This window comes from Anopheles maculipalpis, chromosome 2RL (genome assembly GCF_943734695.1).
Source record: "Anopheles maculipalpis chromosome 2RL, idAnoMacuDA_375_x, whole genome shotgun sequence".
Classification (NCBI taxonomy): Eukaryota; Metazoa; Arthropoda; class Insecta; order Diptera; family Culicidae; genus Anopheles; species Anopheles maculipalpis.
In genome coordinates, this window is record NC_064871.1 from 43,261,723 (window position 1) to 43,272,017 (window position 10,295).

The 10,295-nt window shown below is 41.1% G+C and overlaps 1 protein-coding gene across 2 annotated transcripts in view; it reads left to right on the forward strand.

Annotated features, from left to right (window-relative positions):
• LOC126558232 (protein elav-like) overlaps nucleotides 1–10,295 on the forward strand; it is a 381,245-nt gene that overhangs the window by 293,986 nt on the left and 76,964 nt on the right. The window lies entirely within an intron of this gene.

Sequence of the window (10,295 nt, forward strand, 5' to 3'; positions counted from 1 at the left end):
AATACAAAATTCTGCATCTAGCAGAGCTAAACCACATAATCATCAGAAGTAGAGAGAAAGAAGCATAGGTTTATGTGTTGCACTTAGGAAGTAAAGTATGTTAACTAAATAAACACTAATTTAATGCTTAAATCAAACTCCTTTAAATCACAAAACCGACTTTTTGTTCAATCATTCTGAAGGAATTTCGTGCAACAGCAACATTAAGAGCTCATAACTGTTACTGGAAAGTAAAAACCCCATTTTTCCTAGCACTGAAAATTACGCCTCTCCTCACAACTGTAACACAACACAGCAAAAACAGTTCGAATGGAATTTCCTCGTAGCAGCTTGCGACAACAAAAACCCTCCCGCGTGTTGAAGCGGAGCAAACAAAAAATCTTCTGCCGGTGTATTTATGGGACGGTTGGACGGAAAGCGATTCATGGCGACGACCACACCACGGGTTTGTCCGCCGAAAATTTCATAAAAATATGCTACAACGCGATCATCACAATTTCATAAATGAATGGAAAAAAATGTTTAAAAAAAACGGAAGAAAGCAAAAAACAGAAAATAAAAACGAAAGACTAAATACAACACTTTGACCCAAGCGTAAACGACGGTGAGTCCGAACACACATGATGTTCTTACTTCGTTACGCTGAAATGGGGGAAAATGTGCACCATTTTCACGCAGGTAAAAACACACCCAAAGACAATGCGACTAGGCGTAACTTGAAAACGTGTGCCGACGAAATATCATAACAGTTTATATAAATAAAAATAAACAAAAGAACAACTAAATTTGAAACAAAAAGAATGTATAATGAGCCCTTGAAGAAATGATGCACGCCGTATGGGCATGCCCTTGAAGAAATGCTGCAATCATCATTAATTTAATTCACTGTTTTATGTTCAAAAGAACAAGTCTAAGACCCGTTTGCAGACAAAATTAGGATTATAAAATTGACTGAAATAACAATCATTCACAGCCAATTTTGTTTTAAAAAGTGTTATGCTTCAAAAACAAAACAAAAATTTTGAGCATTAAAACAAACCAATTTTTCCAAAATATCAATCAATATACGATTTATTACGTAGTACGTGGGCTGCTACATATGTTTCTGGCCTAGGCCACAAGAAGTGTTGCCAGATGCAATCTGATATTTTTATTCGAAAGTTTAACATTTTGGAGCATAATCACACTCACAACGTTTTGACTTACGACCATCATTTGTGATGTTTACATCGACTTGAACAAATCAATTTCACAAAAAAAAATGGAATTGTCCCGTGAACATTTTCGTGCGATCATTTTTCATAACTTTCTACGTGGACTATTCAAAACAAGATTGCTTTGATGAACTAAAATTTTTGTCTGGCGATGAAGCACCATCCTATAGCACTGTTAAAAACGGGTATAATGAATTTAATCGTGGGTGACGCTCGCTCAATGACGAATTTCGAGAAGGACGTCCAAAAAATACCTGAAAACATTGATGCCGAGATAGAGGCATCTTTGGGCATTTCTTTCACCACCACAAACACTATTTTGCACAAACACCTGATCAAACGTCGAAACGTCGAATTGATGGAGCCGCCCGCCCGATAGCCCTGACTTGGCAACCCAATGCCTACTTTTCTTTTGCGCACCTCAAGAAAAAAATGCGTGGTCAACAATTTTTGTTCGTAGAAGATGCTGTTGAAGCGTTCAAAAACCACGTTTTGGAGGTATCTCAATCAGAGTGGAAAAAATGCTTCGACAATTTGTTTCAGCGCATGCAAAAGTGTATTAATCGTGCTGGAGAACACCATTTTTGATGATAAATATTTGCATTTTCATTATTAGGTCAGAAATATAAATGGCAGCCTGCGTATCATTTATTTTTGACGAATGGCGCATTCTTAGCTTGAGTTGAATTTGCTTTCTATCTTTTGCATATCATAAAGGAATCAAATTGCGTCACATTGCAATAATAGTGGCGCCAAATTAAACATTATTTCAGCCTATCAAACAACAACACATTCGTGCACAGAGTAGTACATCAAAATGGAGAATCATCCGGAAACGTCGGCGGTGTCGATTCACCATACAAACACAGAGGCCTTTGTTAATCACCTTACACTCTTTAGCATTAACCCAACATGCAAATGAGTCATCCGCAGGTGCTCGGCTACAAAAAAAAAAGACGGACGTTTCAAATCAACGTGCCCCGTCGTGTGCCTCAGTCAAAGTGGTGTAGTGTACGAACGCATACAAATAAAATAGTTCCATAAGCATGTGGCATGCATACACCTTCCCAAGGTGATTAATTAAAAAAAAGCACGTCAACAAGTGTCTCTACGCTTCAACGCGAAACACGGAGGCGAATGGGCAACGGAAGAGTAGCGGAAGGAAATTTGAGGCCCACCCAACCGCCCGCCTGCCCTGCAACTCTAATTCCTCTCGATTAGATTCGACCACCACCGGAAGCTCGTTTGCGGAATTATTAATGATTCCCGAAGCAGCAGTGCGACTCGCCGTCTTCCACGTTAGCCAGGCTGGGGACGCCGACGTGATCGATGGATGAGCAAGTAGGATGTACCATGACCAGTAGGATATGATGCTTACGAAGAAAGGAAGCGACAATGGGAGCTTATTGGATAATTTTTCTATATTTTTTGCTATGTAAAATCCATTAAAACCGGTCCGGAAATTATAGAACGAGCAAAGCCTCAACAAAAAACGATTTCCCTTTCTTTGTACAAAATAAAAACTGCACTAAATCATGTAATGCTACTGGATCTACTACTCTCTCAATTTAATACTTAACCAATTCACTCTTCAGAAAAACATCAGTCCAGTCTCAGCTCAGTGTGGCATACACTTCAAGCCAATCATTCCAGCACACATTCCTTTCTTTCGTCCCATAGACCACCCAGCGCAGACACAGGTGGTGCCACACAGAAAGCAGTGTGTGAGTGTGTGTGTGCATGTTGTGTCCCCACAAAACACGATAAAATCTGTCTGCACGAGTTCCACCATGGATTGGCATCCATCAAAAGCTGGAGCGAGGATTGACACGATATTGCGGGCAACGCTTTTGCGTGTGAGATTGGCGCAATTGTTTTGCTACAACATGTTACGACCATGTAACACTCATGCTTTTATTATCATGTCAGAAAAAAACAAGAAGAATAAAAAAAAAGAATCAAAAAGGAAAAACGACGCTTCTACAGTAAATCTCCTCGAGATTCTCGCGGTTCTTTTTGGGATGTCTGTCATCTTCGCGCGTCACAAATCATAACCATCAACGACCAGTTTATCGTGCGAAATGCGTCCTCGTACCTCCAAGACTAACTCCCTGACTAACATACTCTGGACGTGCTTCGTTCGTTGACTTTTGCTATGTTCCACGGAAAGTGGTTGATAAGCCAGAAAACAAAACCATTTCGAGTGGTGACGAGGCTGGCGGTTAAACGTTGTCGTCAGTCTTATAACTGTGGCCAATGATTTCATCTTCTGAAAGGTACAAAGATTTAGGCAGTACTTGCTGAATGAGATAAACTTTAATGGTGTAAGTCATTCTCAGAAATGACACTTATCTCTTACTGTACTACTTAAGGCACTGGGGGAAGAATATCCTTCCAGTAAATAAACGTTTCTTTAAACTTATACAAAGTTCTATAAAGAAAGACTATCTCACAAGGGGGTCAGTCATGCTACAACCTCTAAATCGATTCATGCCCCGAAGAGCAGACAAAATTCCTTTGATACGCTTCCATTCATCATCGCAGTGATAAAAAAAAACGAATACCATTTCCGTCATTAGCAGCTCTCGGACAAAGGACATCGGGACGCGTAAGTTTTGTTACACCAAAATGCCCTCGAGCATGATGTGTCAAAAATGGATCCTATGATCCAGTTTCCCAACTCCCAACACCTCACACATCAAGAGTTTTTCTTTCCGAGGTCTCAACGACGTTGCGTTTCTTATCCTGCTGTGCAACAGGTCCCGGTCCTGCTGATGATGATGGGTGTGAGCAAGGTCAAGGATAATTTCCTTCGAATGGAAAAGGACAAATCTTCGCCACACTTGCACCCGGAGGTTATCTAAATGTACCCAAGTTGGGTGTAACCCTTATCAATATCACCATCATCATTTCCCGTAAGAGAAAAAAACCTCTTCTGCCAGTGTTTGAGCAACCGCATTCCGAACGACGCGGATTACATCATCAATTTTCACGCAGGATTACCAACTACCGCGTATCCTCTAATCCCCATGCAGTCGCAGCAGTTGAATAAATTATGCCCATCATAGAGCACACGCGCTCCGTATAAAATTGACTTCAAAATTAACAGCTACAATTAGCGCCAGCTTATGTCAATCCTATCATATACACAAGCAGGCCAGGCACCCCTATATTGTAAGAATGTGTCATCGGAATGGCCTTTTGCAAGGGATAATAGATGGGCATCAATATTCATGAGCTGAGAGTGTCCTGCGCATCATTACAGTAAAAGGGAGTTTCCCTCGGTGTGTCTTTCCGGAAGCTACTAGCATTGATACGCCCAGGACAAATATGTAGCAACAAAAACGCTCCACTGGACCACGGCGAACTGTCTCTAAGCCTAATGGAAGCTGTAACGCCCGATAATGAATAACTACGCCTATTTTGTCGACATTTTCTTGTTTTATCCACCCAATCCAAAGAAGAAAAAAACATTAATAAAAAGAAAACTATTAGTAAAGAAGCAGGAAGTACATTCTAGAGAGCGCATTTTTCTATAGCGTTATGATGAACTTCTGCTGCTGATTGTGCTATTTCAGGCGAAATGACTTGTGTGTGGAATGTACCAACAAGACCACCAATGCACCCCTCCACCAGTGGGGCCAGATGATTCATACGTAGAATGATTCTGTTGTTATTCTTCCAGCAGTGGATATCCCACCGTGTGGGAAACACACCCATGAAATATCGCATTATCATCAGCCATTGGTTTTGTGTCGCGTCTTATCATAGGGGTCGGTCCCCCATTTGCAGCGCTATTTGGTCGTCATATTCTTTACACGATCTGTTGTTCCATCCTGTAGTAAACGGAGGGCGAAAAAAAACGCTAATTCAAAACCATCCAAACCATGGTAAATTGAACGCCATCACATCAGAGACTGGCGGAAGGTGAAGCAACATTAATGTGACCTTCTTCTTCTCTGTCGCATCCCAAAAGGTCGTCAGTGTGGCATCAGCACTACACGGACATAACGTTTGTGGGCCAGACGATGCGACCGGTTGGCTGCAAGGTTCTTGGTGAACATGCGAGAAGCTTGATGCTACGAATGACGCCTAATTCAATTTGTTCAATTCGATTATCGAATTTTTAAGTTGCCGAACGTTCACACACCACCGATCAGGTTATGTTTTGATCGTGCAATCAACAATGCGTTGAAAAGCTTTTTCTCGACTCAAGTATGTTTTTAGATATTTACGAGATTTTTGGCGAGGTTTTTTTTCTGGGTTATTTTGGTCTAGACAAAATGCTGTTTGATTGTGAAATATTTTTTCTGTTAATTTTAACGCCATCTTGCCCTGGGGGTTTTTCACAATTACAATACAATGCTCTTGTTTGTTGGCTGGGGTGACAACCTGCTAGGTCATTCCGTCCATGGCTTAATGGCTTGCTTGTAGTTAGATATTGAGTCCTACAGGGGAACGGTTCGAATTATATTTGCTACTCAGTCCTGCCGTGTGAAGACGAAAACTGCTGTCACCTCTTTCTACAATATATTGTCTAAGAATACATAAAACTATGAGTTTTTAGGTACGATTCTTGGACCCCCGCCTACAGAAACGAGTCGCTGGCTGAAATTGGTGATCAATTGCTTAATTGTATCAAGTTTATCTTGATAACTATTGTTTCAGTTATTCAACTCGACTTCCTTTAAGAAATGAATCCCTTTAATGCTCTTATATATAAACGGCGAGGCTTTTTTTTGTTGATGTTCCAACTTTGGCTTGATTGTTGTGGAGAGGCAGTAGCTTTTATTCTTGTGATATATCGGATAGCTAATCAAGATTAAGGTTCATCTAGACAAGACTTAATCCACTATAGAATGGTAAGGGTATTTTCAATCTGATTGAATACATCGTTGAAAGGGATACTGTATTACTGGCTGGTCAGCAACAGGTGAATGAAGTGAAGGCTGGGGATTGTAGAAGCAACAATAAGAAGGAAGAAAGGTTAAATCTCAAACTAACTAATGATCCTCACACGTAGAACAGATTATTTTGCTTTTTTTAATTCTAGAGCTAAACAGCTAGACAGCCATTAGACGAGATCGAAAGACCACGTTCGAACGCGATCGTTAAGTGAAATAAACTAGTATAATCATAGTACGGCATGAATTAACCAACGAGAACGAGAACGATTTGCCGGTTTTACTGCGAAACATACCACAACTGCTCAGCTCGAATGATGATTCATTCGAATTCCGCGTACTACCTTCGCTTTAGCTCCATGCACAATGACGTTCCTACTCACATCGCAGCTTTCATGCATTACGTACTAAATATTTAACCTTCATCACATGTGTGGAAATTAAGCAACAATTAAGAAACCAAACAACCCAAAGCAAGTTTAACCTAACGAAGCTACTTTTTTCCGTTTCGCGCGCACCACATGTGCCTCTTGCTGTTGTTCCGGGGCACCAATGTGGCGGAGGACTTTGACTTTGCTGTTCACATCCACACTCGTATCTTATTTTATTTTCTTATCCTCCACTCCTGAAAACCATCTTGTTTCGATCGTTTTTTTTTATGTGTTTTCTCGCACTTGAAATGCACCTTCGAGAAACCAGCCGCCGCCAAATGCACGAAATGGGTTGCGAAAGCAAATGAAGCTAACCACCACCAGCAGGGCAAGGCAGGCCGACACCGATGGGGGCAGAGCTCGACGAAACGGGGGTAAAAGAAAACATCAAAGTGTTTGTGTGTGCAAATAGAGAGGCACCAGCAATACAACACAGAAAAATGGTAAGAATATCGTCCATTTGCTTAGGAGCGCCTCATTTGGGATTCTTCGGGGACAAACTTTTTTTTTGCTCATTGCCTATATCTCTTCTCCCGTTCCGTTGCCAAGTGCTGATGCTCCACTTTCGCCCCCTTTCCACTTCCCCATTGATCCTCGCAAGAGCGCATCGACGCACGGAGGACTTCTTTCAGAGTGCGGTGGGTTTGGAGTATTATACATGTATGGTGGATCGCAACGACCGCGTGGGTCCCAAAAAAACCGTTCGTTGGCCAGAATAATCTCCATCCACCGATGTGTGCGTGTTGGTGTGGTATGGTGATATGCACACACAGACGCTTCATTCTCACGCTAAAACCTCTTTCTCATCTCACCTGCGAGCCTGCTCACTGAAGAAGCTGACTCACCGTAAGCAAAAAAGGAGCTAGTTTCACTCGGTTTTCTTTTCTTCGTTTTTCGACCGGGGAAAAACTGATGTGATGTGTCAACGCACTCCTCTCGTTACAAAGATTGCTGCTTTTTCACCAAAGTAATATGAATTTTTAAGCGGAATACAACAGCCATCGAATGCACCCAAAAACATCAGCGGTTCAATTAACGAATTATCACACAAAATGCACACACATTTACCGTATCCAACAGTGGGGAAATGCTCATATATATACAGATCAATGTTGCTGTAAGTTTGCACTTTTCGGAAGAATATGCAGAGTATCAGAATGTACACCTACTTTCGCTACTTTTTGGGAAAATTTCAACCTCTTCCCCGCGCGCACACACGACACACGACGCACAACTAGCCTAACCCGTGGAATACCGCACCCAAGAGGAAGAGAACTAACCAGCTTCTTCTGTTCACACACACACACGCGCGCATATACACGCACACACACACACACACACACACACACACTTGGAGAATCGTAGCTTCGTTTTCTTCCTTGCTCTCTCTTTCTGTTTGCTTCTCTTCTGCTCTTTGTTTGAACTGCTGCTGCTGCTGCTCGCTTTCCGACGATCTTCTCTCTCTTTTCTCGCTTCAGCCCTTTTGCTCACCTTTTCGCTCACACTGCCGTTTACACGCTTCACTTCAAGCTTCCAACACGGCCACAGTACACCTCGCACACACACGCACTACGTACGTAGGCACGCTGCCACACTCTATCTCACTATACTTCTTCTCTCGGTGGTAATTTCCACCGAATATTGCTGCAGGCCGAAAAAGTGCACCCACACTGGACGACCACACGCTATTGGCTGCTTGCAAAGCTTCCTTTGCTTTACCGTTAATTGAATACTACCCACTAGCCACAGATATGCGGAAAAGCATTGAAATACCCACTTACGAGGCGATTACACTTTGCGCTTCGGGAAATCGTCGCAACGACGGTAATGCACACCCTGCTCGGACGACGTTCAAAATGAAATGCAAAATGTACTCAACACATATTCACATCCGGAGCAGCAGGGCGATGACAGAGTGCGTCAGTTTGCGGTACAGTGCGTGACAAAAAAGGGGTGAGCAGCTGTCAGACTCAATTGTTTACGGCTCATTTTTCTACTGTTTTATTTGCTAGACCAATAAAGAGATGTGCGATATGAATACCGATGATGATATTTGTCTCCAAGCCTGGAGGATACTCTATATAATGCTATTAAATAAAAAAAACGAATTCGTTCAATGGGCAACGTACGCAGAAATGGAAATCTGTCACGTTATTGCGTATATAACCTGAGTTCGATTACTTCAAAGTGTCGGTAAAACCACATTCCATAGTTCCAACTGCACTTTGTTGCTTTTTCAAAATAAATTCCAGAATTCGTGCATGGATAAAATGAAAAACTTACCGGTTTTACGGACCAATTATTCGGATTTGTCTCTAAATTGGAATAAATATAAAATAGCCTTCATGACCCACACCTGAAATAAGGAAAAAATCATCACCATAAATGAAATGTATTTTAACTGAACAAGTTTAACAAAATTGAGACTAATGTTTCTAAATAGTATTTATTATTACCATACATCCCATATCCTAATTAGGCACATTTTCTTCATTCGTTCGTCATCATGTCATAGCGGGTCCGGGGGTGTATCCACCACACACACAAAAATGCCTTACAGCCAACGACGACTCGTGCAGATATTTTTTCGTAAAAAAATGTATTCGTCAATATAATGCGCGAATGCAAATAATTTACATGCTATCATTGCGTATCTTTCTATCTTCTGTGTGCATGATGCTTGTTTTAACCAATGTTATGTGGCGCTTAAGCGCCGGTGCTATGTAATCGCTTCTCTGTGTCGCTTTGTTTTATGCAACATAGTATTACATTTTATGCTCCTGCTCTACTATCTAAACCAAACCCTATTTGCTTGTAGTAGCAGCAGCAGCAGCACTTTTAACAAGTGAATACTAGCCGATGAAATAATGAGCACAGTTAAATCTTACGCTAAGAAACTCTAGCTGATAAATTATTCTTTGCCCCTCTCTCAGTACTCTCTCCGATATTCCTGTATTTGAGGGGTGTTCAGGCATCTTTTCAAAACTGCTTCATTTACAATATTTCAGTGAATATACATATATAGCTGTATCTTTTGACTGGGGTTTAATTTAATATGTACATGCACTTTGTCGCGATTGCTTTTTTCATACTAAAAACCTGTTTCCTCTTTCTATTACTATTATTGGCTCAACGTGTGTTGTTTTTTTTTGCTCTGTATTTTGCTGCCTTAATGAATAAAGCGAGATGATTTATTACACATAGCCGGATTATTCAGTCCTTGATACAGACAGAAGCGCCGATTCAATCGAGATTTGTTTCCACGCCTGTGGTATAGTTTTAGCGGATCATCGTTTGCTACATATTCCTAATTTACAAAACTAGGACAACGCGTACACCGTAACGTTGCAAAATACAATTTAACATTGAAAGTATATGTACATCCACTGAGCTTAATAAGGTATGCGCGCATTTCACATTGGGAGCGACGAGATTCCCAAAAACTAGCTTCTTGCAAATAAATGCCAGCCAGCTCAACGACGTTTTTTTCCGGCAGATTTATGGTGTTTGGTGAAATGTAAGATAATTACGAATACCACCAACGGCGTTACAAAGGTAATTATAGCATGATTTAAAAGATGCAATAACAAGCTACAGCTTACGCAGATATTGTGATACTCTTAAACGCCATTTTAGCAACATACTAGACGATGATTGCAAGTGGTGAGTGCCCTACGAAACTAACACAACATATTTTTACATGCAATTAAAGTAACCTTAGAAGCAAAAGAGATTAGCAAGATTTA